At 45.9% G+C, this 14,256-nt stretch overlaps 1 pseudogene; it reads right to left on the reverse strand.

The window, feature by feature from the left end:
• Window positions 1-438: 438 nt before the first annotated feature.
• Window positions 439-13,736, reverse strand: LOC122151074 (annotated as a pseudogene).
• Window positions 13,737-14,256: the final 520 nt, after the last annotated feature.

Below are 14,256 nucleotides of genomic sequence, written 5' to 3' on the forward strand. Positions count from 1 at the left end.
TAAGAACCAGAATGGCTTCTCCAGATGGGACATTGAGAGTTCAGGAGGGAGAGAAGAACTTAGTAAGCTATTCCTGGAGTTCAGCTGAAACAGAAAAAATATGTATGAACTCCCCATCCCTAAGAAAAAAGAAAGACTGTGCCTAGAGAGCCCACAAAAAAGACTCTCTCCATATGCTGGAGAAAATTCTCCCTCCAGACGCATCTTTGCTAACCTCTCTAGATCTCCTGAGCCTCCTGCTCTGGATGGGGGCCTGGGTCTCCTTGGAGGCCACATACGCCAGCTCTGGTCTTGCTGTCAGCTTTTCCCTCTCAATACCAGCTCTGCTCTCACGCATCCTGGCCCCCTCCCTGCCTTACGTCTGGCCTTCAGTGCCTCCCAGATTTTCTGACTGTCCTCCACCTTAGCCAGTGGAAGATTCAGTCATTCGAACTTTTTTTATGCTGAAAGTTCTTTCCTGAGAAAATAGCCAGCCTCAAAGATGAAGAGCCCCAGAACACTCGGGCTCACAGCAACAGCTGGCTTCCAGGGAGAGGCTTGGGGGAAGAAGGGCTCTGAGGCCTAGCCAGACACGATCAGGGTACACCCCAGGCCAGCCCAGCCCAACCCAGCACAGCCACCTGTTTTCCACCAACCAGCCCTGCTCTGGTAGCATAGTACGAACTCTGGTAGCGTAGTACTTAAAGCACTTGACTGCTAACCAGAAGGCTGGCGGTTCAAACCCACCAGGCACTCCTCAGAAGGAAGGTTGGGCAATCTACTTCCGTAATGATACTGCCTTGGAAACCCAAGGAGGGGTCACTATGAGTCAGGGCGGACTCGATGGCACATAATAACAACAACAGCCCTGCTAGGAGTAGGAACAGTGCTGACTGGAATAAAAATGGTCTGTGCCTTCTTCTGGCTCAGAATGGGGTTCAGGATGGAGTTGGTCACGTTCTCCACAGAGCTGCTTCTCCCCACTAGTGTAGCCTCCATGCAGAATAAACAAACTGGTCATTGTCTTGGGGATGGATGGGACTCTGAGAAAGCCAGGAAATTCTCTCCACTAATGTCTCTCCACAGAAGCTGGGGTTTCATAAACCACTGAGGCCATGCATATCACACGGACCCCATCTTCCTCCGGCCCTTCGCACACTTGAGGGGCAGAGTCTACACTGCGGGAGAGAAGCTGTGAAGCCCAGGGTGCAGGCCCGGGAGCCTGGCGGTGTGAGAGCCATTTGTCTTGCATCCTGGACATTCTATGGGAAGGTTGCCCCCTAGTGGTGGCAGGGCCGCGACCCTACCACAGGGAACCAAGGAAGGCATATGGACTCTTCAGAGGAACTCTGGGGCTGGGGACACTTCTTTCCAACCATGCAGATGGAAAGACTAAGGCAAAGAGGGAAAAAAAAAAGAAAAGAAAAGAGAGTTCAAGCCTCTTTTCTTGAGATGCAACCCAGGAAACATAAATCAAAGGATGAAACTCCAGGTCAGGCCAAGAGAAATAAGATGGCATCATTACAAAAACTTTTCAAGGGCAAAAGTTAAACCAGGCAATAGGTTTTGTTGAACCTAAGTCTTTGTTGGAATTACTCTAGCAAGCAGGAAATATTTGTAATTAAGTGATTTATGGATTTGGGGTTTTTGCTTTGCTTTAATTACCCACAAACTCTTCTTCATCCAAACTGATCTTACTCTCATCTTCCTGTCACAAAATGAGAGGAAATCTCCTTCATTCAAGGATAATTGTCCCCCTGAGCTCAGGAACCCACAGGTCACCATCTCTTCTCAGTCTTGGTTCCATCAATCATCTTCCTTTCCTTTTCTGTCCTTCTCTCCACTCTCTCACCTCTCCCCTCCCTACCCTATCATTATTGTTAATCTCTTCCTCTCCACCTACTTCTTTTCCTAAACACATAAACATGTTAAAATTTTAATCTCTTTCTCCCCTTCTTAGAAGAAGCAGCTTTATAATCCATGAATACTTCTATGTTCTCACTTCTCACATCCTTCTCATTCCCCAAGTCTGACTTTTCCTACTTTTCCATGGAGTCTATTCTTGGGGAGTTAACAAAAATCTCCTGCTTGGCAGCCCCGCAGTCACCCTATAGCCCTTCTTCCTCAGTCTCCCTTCCGCATGTGACACTGTTGACTCCCTCTTGAAACCAGTTCCATCTTGGGTTGGTCACCATTGCCTTGGCTTTGTCTGTTATCCCTCAGACCACTCTGCTCTTTCCTGGACTTCTCTTCCTCCCCCAACTCCTTAAAAGCAGAAGTCGCAAGGTTTGGTCCTTGAATCTCTACTCTTCTCATGTCACAGTTTCCCTGGCTCCTTTTTATTCCTACTGCTTCTTTGTAAATTAATTCCAAAATTTTATCAATTAAGCAACTCTGTCTCCCAAATTCCCCTCCTTTTATACCTACTTCCCCATGGATTATCTTTATGAGGAGTCCTCATGTTGTTGTTGTTGTTGTTATGTGCCATCGAGTCAGACCTGACTCATAGCGACCCCTCCTTGGGTTTCCAAGGCAGTATCACTACAGAAGTAGATTGCCCTGTCTTCCTTCCAAGGATTCCTTATATACACTTCTAACTTAACATTCCAGAGCAGAATTCATAATTTTTCCCTACCTGTGGTAGATTGATTGCAAATATAGCCCTGGATCTTCACCCTTGTTTATATCTACCTCACTCTTTGTCACATCACCTTGTAGTGCCCTCCCTCTCTGACTCTTGGATAGGTCACATGACTTGCTTTGCCCAGTGAGAAATTAGCAAATATGACACAAGCAAAGGTTTGAAAAATGCTTGCACCATTGGGCCCTCTGCTGTTTTCTTGTGAAGAACATGCTCAGGCTAGCCTGCTGAAGGATGAGACTTATGGAATATTGTCTTGTCACTCAGTCTTTCCAGCTGAAGACCTCTGAGATCAGCCTGTTGACTCCAATCCATGTGAAAACCCAGCCAAGCTCACATGGCAACCTCTTCAACTGACCAAAATGTATGAATGAGCTCAATTGAGATTAGCCAATTCAAGCCAAGCCCAGATTAGCTCAACTCTGTAAATGCTCAAGTCAAATAAATATTTACTGTTATACAGTACTCAACAACAATTAAAAAAAAAAAAAAAAAACTCACTGCCATTATGTCATTTCTGACTCATAGCAACCCCCACTGGGTTTCTAAGGCTATAAATCTTTACAGAAGTAGATCACCCCATCTTCCTTCCTTGGAACAGCTGGTGGGTTTGAACCACTCACCTTCCAATTAGCAGTCAAGTGCCTTATCCACTACACCACCAGAGCTCCATATAGTACTGAGATCTATAAAATGAAGAGCTTTGTTAAATTGTCCCTGAGTTTGGTCCCAACTCCAACCTTCCAGGACTCTAGAATATATAGACCAAGTCATCACCTGCCACCTTCACCTCCAAAGTGGTCTCTCTTCATAGAAGCCTCCCTTTCTGAAGAAGCGGGTGTACAGCCCATTGTCAGAAACCAGGACCTTGTCAATACACACAGCAGCCTCTCCTTGGGTGAGGAAGTCCCTTACCAGTGAGCTCCATCCTGGTACTGTGGCATCTGCTCCTCTTTCTGCTCCCATCAGACCTGTCAGATAAACACTTTGGAGAACTTGAAACAGAACCACAGAAGCTCCATGTTTTCCATACTCATGGGTGGAGACATGGAGAGAGCAGGGCAGTGTGTCCCCCCTCAGCACTGCTACCATGGGGTTCATGGGGCCAATCACCAGCAACTTGTCTGTGGACAGACATGAGAGTGAGAAAGCTGGAGAGATGCAAGACAAGGTCAGGGGACAGAATACACACTATCAGGTGAAAATTGGAGATGACCTCCGACTCCTGAAAGAATAAGTTGTGAGGACCCTGAATGGAATATGATGTTCTGACCACAATAAAATGGCCCAGAAATGATGTCAAAGGGCTTCCCTCATGTACCTGGGCTCCTGATCCCAAGCTCTTCCATGAAAAACTGTTTAACTCCCTGGTCCTTAAGTTAAGTGTGCATTAGAATCACCCAGGGATAATTCTGGAAATGATCGCCCTCAAAGCTTCTGATTTAGTAGGTCTATGGTTGTTGTTGTTGTTATGTGCCGTCGAGTCAGACCCAACTCATAGCGACCCCTCCTTGGGTTTCCAGGGCAATATCACTACAGAAGTAGATTGCCCCATCTTCCTTCCGAGGAGTGGCTGGTGGGTTTGAACCGCCAGCCTTCTGGTTAGCAGTCAAGTGCCTTAGGCACTACACTACCAGAGCTCCCTTAGTCTAGGGGAGGCCTAAACTGTGCATTTCTAAGGAGTTCCTCATTGCAAAGAATGGGAATTCCAGAACACTTAATCATGATCATGAAGAATCTGTACATAGGCCAAGAGACTGGCATTTGAACAGAACAAGGAGATACTGCATGGTTTAAAATAATGAAGGGTGTGCAACAGGGTTGTATCCTTTCATCATACTTATTCAATCTCTGTGCTGAGCAAATAATCCAAGAAGCTGGATTATATGAAGAAGAACACAGCACCAGAATTGGAGGAAGACTCATTAACAACCTGCGACATGCAGATGATACAACCTTACTTGCTGAAAGTGAAGATGACTTGAAGCACTTACTGATGATTAAAGACTACAGTCTGCAATATGAATTTCACCTCAACATAAAGAAAATGAACATCCTCACAACTGGACCAATAAACAGCAACATGAAAAATGGAAAAAAAAAAAAGATTGAAATTGTCAGATTTCATTTTGCTTGGATCCACAATCAATGCCTATGGAAGCAGCAGTCAAGAAATCAGATGTCATATTCCACTGGGCAAATCTGCTGCAGAAGACCTCTTTAAAGTGTTGAAGAGCAAAGATGTCACTTTGAAGACTAAGGTGCACCTATCTCAAGCCATGGTATTTTCTATCACCTCATATGCATGTGGAAGTTGGACAATGAATAAGGAAGGCTGAAGAAAATTGTGGCATTGGCAAAGAATACTGAAAACACCATGGACTGCCAGAAGAACGAACAAATCTGTATTGGAAGAAGTGCAGCCAGAATGCTCCTTGGAAGCAAAAATGGCCAGATTTCATCTCACCTATTTTGGCCACATTGTCAGAAGGGACCATACCCCGGAGAAGGATATCATGCTTGCTAAAGTGGAAAGTCAGCGAAAAATAGGAAGATCTTCAACAAGATAGATTGACACAGTGGCTGCAAGAATGGGCTCAAAAATAGCAAGGATTGTGAGGATGGCACCCAACTGGGCAGTGTTTGATTCTGTTGTACATAGAGTTGCTTTGATATGGAGCTGACCCAATGGCACCTAACAGCACAACAACAAGGGGTTCCCTAAAGACGTGATGGGTCAATAGTAGAATTCTACTGTGGTAGTCAAAGTTGTATGTCAATTTGGCTGGGCCTGGTTAAGTGGCTGAGCAGCTGATGGTAGTTATTCCCCATGATGAGAGTGGCAATCAGCTCCATGGTGGGATCTACCACTAGCAGCTGAGTAGCTGCTTTAGCGATGCAGTCTGCTTCCCATACATAAGCAGCAGCTTTGGAAATGGTCTCTAGGTTACAGCATGCTTGAACCCTGCATGTAGCCGTGTGGTTGTTCAGCAGCCTGCCATGCTCTGCCGACCTTGGGACTTTCAATGGGCTGGAATTAATGGTCTGTCATGTGGTTTGGTAACATTGGGACTGTACCTTATTACTTGTACACCTTGGGCTTGTCAGTCTTAGTAGCTAGCAGCTGTCTGAGTGAAGAAAAGCCTCTAGCTTCAGTGGGCCAGGAGCAGGAGGCAGAGCTGAAGCCAAGGTTGAGGGACTTTTGCCCAGCCCCTAGAACCTGGTGCTTGAACTCGGACTTAAAGCCTCCAAATTGTAAGAATAAACTCCTGTTTGTTAAAGCCATCCCATTGGTGGTGTATTCTTGTCAGAGCAGCACTTGTTGTTGTTGTTGTGTGCCGTCGAGTCAAACCCGACTCATAGCGACCCCTCCTTGGGTTTCTGAGGCAGTATCACTACGAAAGTAGGATTGCCCAACCTTCCTTCCCAGGAGTGGCTGGTGGGTTTGAACCACCAGCCTTCTGGTTAGCAGTCAAGTGCCTTAGGCACTATGCTACCAGAGCTCCTTCCTTTAGTATGAGAACCCCTAATTATAAGCTGTTTTGGTTACTTCATGCTGCTCTAACAGAAATTACCACAAATGGTATGGCTTGAACAAACAGGGATTTATTCTCTCATAGTTTTGGAGGCTAGAAGTCTAAATTCAAAGTGCCAGGCTCTCAGGGCTGGGTGAAATCCTCTCAACCTTGGGCTTCAGCTCTGCCTCTTGCTCCCAGCCCACTGAAGCTGGAGGTGTCTCTTCACTCAGACACCTGCTGGCTGCTCAGGCTGACAAACCCAAGGTCAACACGTGAAAAGGCACAGTCTCAATATTACCAAACCACACGGCAAGCCATTGATTCAAGTCCAAAATCGGCAGACAACAAGGCAGGCTGCTGAATAATAACTCAGCTACCTGCAGGATTCAAGTGTGCCAAAAGCTAGAAACCATCCTCAAAGTTGTTTCTTATATACGGGAAGCAGCCCACATCCCTAAAGAAGCTACTCAGCTGCTCACAGTAGATTCCACCATGGAGTTGATTACCAGTCTCATTATGGGGAATACTACATCCAGCTGCCCAGCCACTCAACCAGGCCCAGCCAAGTTGACACACAACTTTAACTGCCACATAAGCACTGAGCAGATCAGGCATTTTTAGAGTCACTGAGACCCTATTCACCTGTTATTGGTGCACCTCCTAATTTAACTTTTTCTTCTCCTTGAACTCTGGTGTGGACTATTGGCTGCGCAGCTCCAGGTCTAGACCCTGGCATTTTTCGGGTAACAAGTGGACATGCCAGCTCCTGCTGCTCCTTGTTCTGTCCTCTGCAACTGTTACCAGGGAGTCACCTGAGAAGCATCAGAAGTAGAGGACATCCTCAGAGAGATGGTGGCTCCCATCATAGACACCTTGACCTGTTAAGTGTGTTTGTTTGGTTCACTACATTTCAACCTCACCCTAGTTCTCCCTGCTTCCAGCCAGTTCCCCACTGAAGGTTAATCCTCACCCACTCTGTCTTTGTGGCAAGACTTCTGGCTGAGAGGAAAAGGACTTTGGTTGGTGATAGAAAACAGAGAAGAAAAATTGAACCCTGGTCAGAAAAAAGGACCCCAAACCACCTGCTGCATGTGAGGTAGAGGGAGGCAGTATATGGTCAGGAAAGCACAGACTCTGGGGCTCAAATTCTGGGCTCTCTGCCAGGCTCAGCCACTCACTGTGTAACCACCTTAGGCAAGTCACTTGACCTTCTCTGCCTTGATTTCCTCATCTACAAAATGGGGATAGAAACAGTACCTCCCTTGATACAGTTATGGGTAAATGTAAATGAACGGGGCCTGGTCCTACTAAGTGCTTCATAAACATCTTTAAAGTAAATGAATAAAGGTGCAAGCCTCTGTGGTTATTCTCAGTCTTTTTACAGACATACTATGTGGTCCAGATCTCCTCTCACACACATTCTCTGCCCCCTCCTCACAGCCAGCTGCTCCCTGGCTTCTCCCCATGGCCCACAGGTATCTGCACAGCCAACTCATCTGCTTCTGGTTCCAGCTTTGAAAGCCTGTGACTTCCTGGGGCATCTCTAAAGTCAGCAGCTTGAGAAGGTTCAGGGTTGCAGCCACTCCAGCAGACCCCAAGTCTGCCCTCGAGTTTGCACCTGCAGTTAGCTGCTCTGGGAGCCCCAGTCTCTGCTTCTGTGTCAGATGCTGTGGGCCCAGGGTCTCCTATCTCTGAGAGGCAAGTGATTCCCAGGAAAGCTGAGAAAGCAGGGTCAGCCCCGATTACAGAGATATCTGAAGAGACTCTGGCCCCGGGCCCTGTGCAAAGTGCTCCCAGCCAGAAGAGTCACCCCCTCTCCAGCACCTCCACCATCTGAAATGAAAGATTGCAGAAAGCAGCCCGGCAGACTCTGTCCTGCACTCTGGGTAGTGCTCCCTATTATCAAGGAGGAAGCAGCAAAATCAGAGAAACAAAAAGGCAAGAGGGGCCACACAAAGACACACACCCAGGAACCATTCGTGCAACACCTACTATGTGCCAGCTTGCTTCTAGCTTTGGGAAGCAGGACTGCATACGGACACAGCCAAAATGAATAGGTCCTATGCATAGGTCTTCCCTATGCACAGGTCTCTCTCTAGGGACTGTTACATGAAATGCCCCCATATCAATTGGAATGGGGCCCCCAGCCCAAGCATTTGAGCAGCCTGTTGTAGTTAGTTCTCTTTTCCTTGACCCACAGATGACTCAAGACCTCCCCACAATCTGGCATGAAAGGAGGTAACACTGGACACATCAGTAGCTTCTAGGACATGGTCCTGGACAATGGCCCATGCTGACTGGACACTCCAAAACAAAATCAAACTCACTGCCATCAAGTTGATTCCAACTCATACCGACCCTACAGGATAGAGTAGAACTGTCCCATAGGGTTTCAAAGACTAGAAGTCTTTATAGAAGCAGACTGCCTCATCTTTATCCTTTGGAGTAGCTGGTGGGTTTGAACTGCCGACCTTTAGGTCAACGGCCAAATGCCTTTACCACTGCACCACCAGAGCTCCTTACAAGGAAAAATAATAGCTTCCAAATACACACCCACTTAAAGTTTAAGTATCTACCCACCCCTATCCACCTCTGCCATCCCAATACCTGTGATAAAGCCGTAACAGACACTAGAAGACTTTTATTAAAACACAGAGGTTAAAAAAAAAAAAAATTATTAAATGCCCACTAAGTACCAGGATCTGGCCTACACAAATTATTTTTATTTCACTGCATTCTTTTGTCCATATGAGAATGACAGCCTTGCCCCAAAGAGAAGAAGGTGTTTGTTTGAAAATCAATCTCAATCCAGCCAGAACTTCTGGAAAATGCATAGATTTTGCTACAAATCCAACAATTTGTCAAATATATATTGACAATTAATGATCCAGGCACTCTGAGGCCAACAGACATGAAGTGAGACATAAGCCCTGCCATACAGGAGCATTTAATCCAAGAAATTTCTAGAGAAGGAAGGGCTAGAAGTACAAAGAGACTGCCCCACACACTACCCCCAGCCCTCAAGCCCAGCCCAGCCTCAGCTCCACAAAAGTCAACATGAAAGAGGATCTCCAGGAGACCCTGGAGTCTGGAATGCCCCTTTACCATATGACCAGAAAGCTTATCTCACACTAAATCCTAGCCCACTGAGCTCTGATATTTGGAGTGGGGAAGACAACACACAGGTTAGGTTTTCTTTCTTCTTTTTTTTTTTTTTTTCTTCCTCTTTTTTTGGGGGTCTGTCCAGCTCTTCCTTTATGCGAATGCAGCCCCTCTGGTTGATCGCTGTAAGGCATGCATCTCCCTAGAGTAGGTTGGTGTATCACCCTGGTGTAGGTGTTCTACATGTAGGTCTTTCTACTATTAGGTTGAAAGCCAATCTATGGAAGTGAGTCCATTTCTAGGCCTGATGGGTAACCCAGGGCCATAGTCTCAGGGGTTCCACCAGCCTCTACCCAACCAATGATTCTGGTCATTTTTGTGTTTCTGAATTTTGTTCCCCATTTTTCCTCCCACTCAATCCAGGATCTCCAGTTTTGATCCCTTTCGGAGCCGTTGGCATTGATAGCCAGGCACCATCTAGTTCTCCTGGTCCTGGGTTAGGTTTTCTTGAAGAACACTGAGGTGCTGTCAGGAAGGACCTCAAAAAAATATACTTTGGTGCCCTGCCCCAACTCATCAGAATCTTGTTCCCACCTTCTCCAACAATAACTGCTATTCACAAAACCACAAATGGTATTTCTTGCTTAAAATATAAATTATCTGAATACCAATGGGGTTAAAATTTTACTTACCTTTCTAACTCACATGCAGTACCTCTTACCTTTCAGTCATTTCATGTGCTTTCTAAATGGTTTCCAAAAAATATCTGGACCATGAAGCAGTGGTTGTGATGTTAACATGTAACAAGTTGACAAACAGGATTCAATGTCCCTTCTCAAAGATTCATTCTGGGGAAAATTTATAAAACTTAATTTATCTTAATATTCTTGAAATGAAGAGTTCACTGGGTTATCACCTACTGCAGGAGAAATCTTCAAGAACTGTTCTGTGACTGCTCATTTTCTGGGTAAAGCAAAAAGAAAAACACATGTACAACTTGATGGTTTTTGTTTTAACTGTAAAATTTTTCTGGCAGTCCTCTTAACCACTGTGGTAGATAAATAAGGTCACATGTCAACTTGACTGGGCCTGGGTCTGAGTCACTGGGCAGCTGGATGTAGTATTCCCCATGATGAGACTGGTAGTCAACTCCATGGTGGAATCTGCTGTGAGCTGCTGAGTAGCTGTCTTAGTGATGTGGTCTGCTTCCTGTATATAAGGAGAAGCCTTGGGGAATGGTCTCTGAGCTTTTTGACACGTCTGGATCTTGCATTTGGCTGAGTCTTTCATCTCAGTGGTCTGCCATGTTGTCTGACAATCTTGACACTATTTCTGGATTTGAACTAATGACTTGCCATGTTGCTTGATAATTTTGGGACTGTGCCATTTTACTTGTCAACCTTCAGTTTGTCAGCCTCAACAGCCAGCAGCTGCCTGAGTTAAGAGAACGCCTCCAGCTTCAGTGGGAGGGGAGCAAGAGGCGGAGCTGAAGCCCAAGGTCAAGGGGCTTTCACCCAGCCCCTAGAGCAGGCACTTTAAACTCAGACTTCTAGCCTGCAAAATGGTAAGAGAATAAATCCCTGTTTGTTAAAGCCATCCATTTGCGGTATTTCTGTTAGAGCAGCACAAGATAACCGCAACAACCAGCATGACCCTGGCTAGAGAGCTTAGCTCCAACCTAGCTGCTGCTGACAAAGCCCCAGCAGCCATAACAGAGCATCATCTTCCTCTGTACATGCCCACCTGCCCTTCTGGTGAGGAGAGTCCTTGCTCTAGACTGTCACCTTCATAACTGAAATATCCAACCAAAGGTGGCTCAGGCACCTCCTTATGTCCCTCTGCCCAGCTCCACCCAGAGGTCGGCTGCAGACTCCTCTTGGCCTATGACACCTACCCCACCACCCTGTCAATGAGAATAAACCCAGCTTCCCAAATCTGAGACTACTGAGGAGGTGAGGGAGTCACTCACACTCAATCCCTGAGACATATGGAGGTAAAAAAGTGAAACAGGAGAGAAAATGACCCTTCTTATAAAAACCAAAAGCCAAACCCACTGCCATCGAGTCAATTCCAACTCATAGCAACCCCCATTGGGTTTCCAAGGCACTAAATCTTCACGGAAGTAGATTGCCCCATCTTCCTCCCACAGAGCAGCTGGCGGGTTTGAACCACCAGCCTTCTGGTTAGCAGTCAAATGCCTTAGGCACTTCGCCACCAGAGCACCTTCCTTCATATAGAAAGTGTAATTAAACTTGTTTAGCCTAATAAATAAGCAGCAACAAAAAAAAAATGAAAATGGAAAGAAAGAGGACACATAAAAAGATGGCATAGGAAAGGAAACAGTAAGGAGGGAAGAAAAAAGATAGATGGAAAAGGGAAGGAATGGAGTCCTCCTGGCATTGAGCCTTGGCACATCTGGGGATGACAGGCCACGGGGACACATATAGCCAAGGGGTCCCAAGCACAGAGACGTCAAGTACGTGAGTTGCAGAGAGTAAGCCAGCCCTGCTAACTGCACATATGAGTGGTCCAGTGAGTGACCTGGTTAGAACTTACTGACCTTCTGACTCCTATGTATGTCAGGCCCAGCCATGGTCAAGGGTAGAACACGCAAGGCCTGGTGACAGGGATCTGAGGACCAAATTTTGGTGAAAGGTTGTAGGACTTGCCCTTAGACACTTTGTCCCTGAGAGAATCAGAGGCCACTAGAGGCGGAAGACACCCTGTCCAATCCTGAGAAGTAGTTCTAACAGTGCCCAGGATGCCAGATGTCCTTTTCCCTTCACTTCATGGAGACAGGTCTCCACAGGCAGAGCTGGAGGCATTAGCTCTGAGTCCAAGGCTCCTGCTCTCCAATGACCATTGCCAAATACCATTCACCAGGCGCCATTTTACTCTGAAAACCGCATATTTATTTCAGTGAATGTTTATAATCCTCTGAGGCTGTTGTAACTTTCCTCATTTTACTGCTGAGAAGACAGAAGCTCAATGATATGAGGAAACCTGCCGGGCTCATACAGCCACGTGACCAAGCCCTGACAGGAGCCAGATCCTCCCCACAGCTCAGCCAAGGGAAACCTGGGTCATGAGAGAAGTGACACCAGCCCCGGGATGCTCCAGGGGTCCCTGGGGAGGATGGGTATCGCAGAAAACATTAGCACTTGTATTTATATAAGCTTTAATCCTCTCTCTTTTAATTTGTTACATATGTTCATTTTTATAATCTGTACAGTGATAGTACATAATTGGAAGCTGCAAGCTCAAATATTTTACCGAAAGCAGCTCACGTTCAAAAGTGATTGAAGACCTTGCTCCATATCGCCACTGCAGAAATCCTCTCTAAAACAGCGGCTCTCAGGGAGCAAAGCAGGCCCACAACTCAGACGCTGAGTGAGAGGCGTTCACGTCCAGGCTGCAAACGGGGTTGGGGGGCAGGAGGCGTGCTAATTGGGTAGAGGAAATAAACCTTGGGCGGGTAGAAAAGCCGCACAAAACAAACTCGCAATTCTTTTCTCAGCCTCTGCTGCCCTCTTGTGGCTATTCTGGGGCAGACAGAGAGAGGGCTTCCCTGCCAGAAAATGGGGAACCAAACCAAACCAAACTCACTGCCCTAGAGTCGGATGCGACTCAGAGCGACCCCTCCTTGGGTTTCCGAGGCGGTATCACTACGGAAGTAGATTGCCCAATCTGCCTTCCAAGGAGTGGCTGGTGGGTTTGAACCGCCAGCCTTACTGGTTAGCAATAAAATGCCTTAGGCACTGTGCTACCAGAGCTCCTAGAAAACCAGCAAGGAGGAAAAAAAGACAATGCAGAAAACTAATCATAGAAATGTGGAAACCCCAAGCGAAAGACTGCATGCTGTAGGATTCCAAATATATTAAGTGAAAAAACGCAAAATGAATCTGTGGTGATAACAGTCAGAAAATGGTTCCTTGACAGGCAGTGGTTAGTATTAGAAGCAGCACCGGAGAGTGACCTGGGGTGGGAATGCACTCTGTGGTCATCTAAGGGATGGTCACATAGATGTAAAAATTCATCTGGCAGTACACAGATTAGTGCCCTTTGTTGTATATAAGTGTACGGGAACTTAAAATCAGAGGCACTTGGTATGTGTGAATAGAGCAGTCTGAAACCAAAGACTTAACTCCATTTCAAAGTCTTGACATAAATCTAGAGTCCATGCTGAATTTTAAAACTTCCTTTTCTAACAGCTTAGAGGTTCCCCTAACCTTGATAATGACCTAAACTTGATGCTGACCATAGACCCAAAAGGAGACATTCGTTTCCTCTGAGGTTTGGCAGATGCAAGATATCACTCATACTCTATTCCCAGAGGGTCTCTCCACTACAATCAAACAGATGCAAGACGTGAGAGTTTACACCCAGAGGCTCCTGATGCACAGCATTATCCATAAATCTTTAGAATGGACCCCTAGAAATAGATATGACTGAGAACAAATTGTATAGCAGGTTACCTGAAAAACCTCTTCTGCCATTGTCCTGTAACCACCCTGTAATAAACTGAAGAGCTTGTACACCTCCAATTATGTACCCTTAACCAATTAGGTAATCCCATTTATGTGTTATTCACCTATTCCCTGCTAAATTACCACTTTTAGCTATCCCGCCTTTGACTCCCTTGATTGTCTTCCATCCAATTATGATTTTGTAGCTTTGAGTTCCTGCTCTAATTGTACAAATATGTTTTCTTCCTCATTGTCCATCATCAGAGCAGCCATCTTCACTCTATGACTTTGGACACCTTCCCACGCTAAATCATCTCTATCCCTCAATAAACCTCTCTTGCTTTTACTTAAGCAGACTCCATGATATTGCTCTACAACATAAGCTATACCTCTATTTAAAAAAAAAAAAAAAGTAGTTTAAAATGCAAAAGGGTTGAATGGGCCTTAACCTGGTTATAAAAATGGTAGGGGGCCATCTGACCTCCTCCACCTTCATGAAGGGAGGAAAATCAAGATCAACATCAGACCAAGGCTGATTCCTAGGAAGTAG

Source organism: Orycteropus afer, unplaced genomic scaffold (assembly GCF_000298275.1).
Source record: "Orycteropus afer afer isolate SDZICR_OR568_19922 unplaced genomic scaffold, OryAfe1.0 scaffold00294, whole genome shotgun sequence".
Classification (NCBI taxonomy): domain Eukaryota; kingdom Metazoa; phylum Chordata; class Mammalia; order Tubulidentata; family Orycteropodidae; genus Orycteropus; species Orycteropus afer.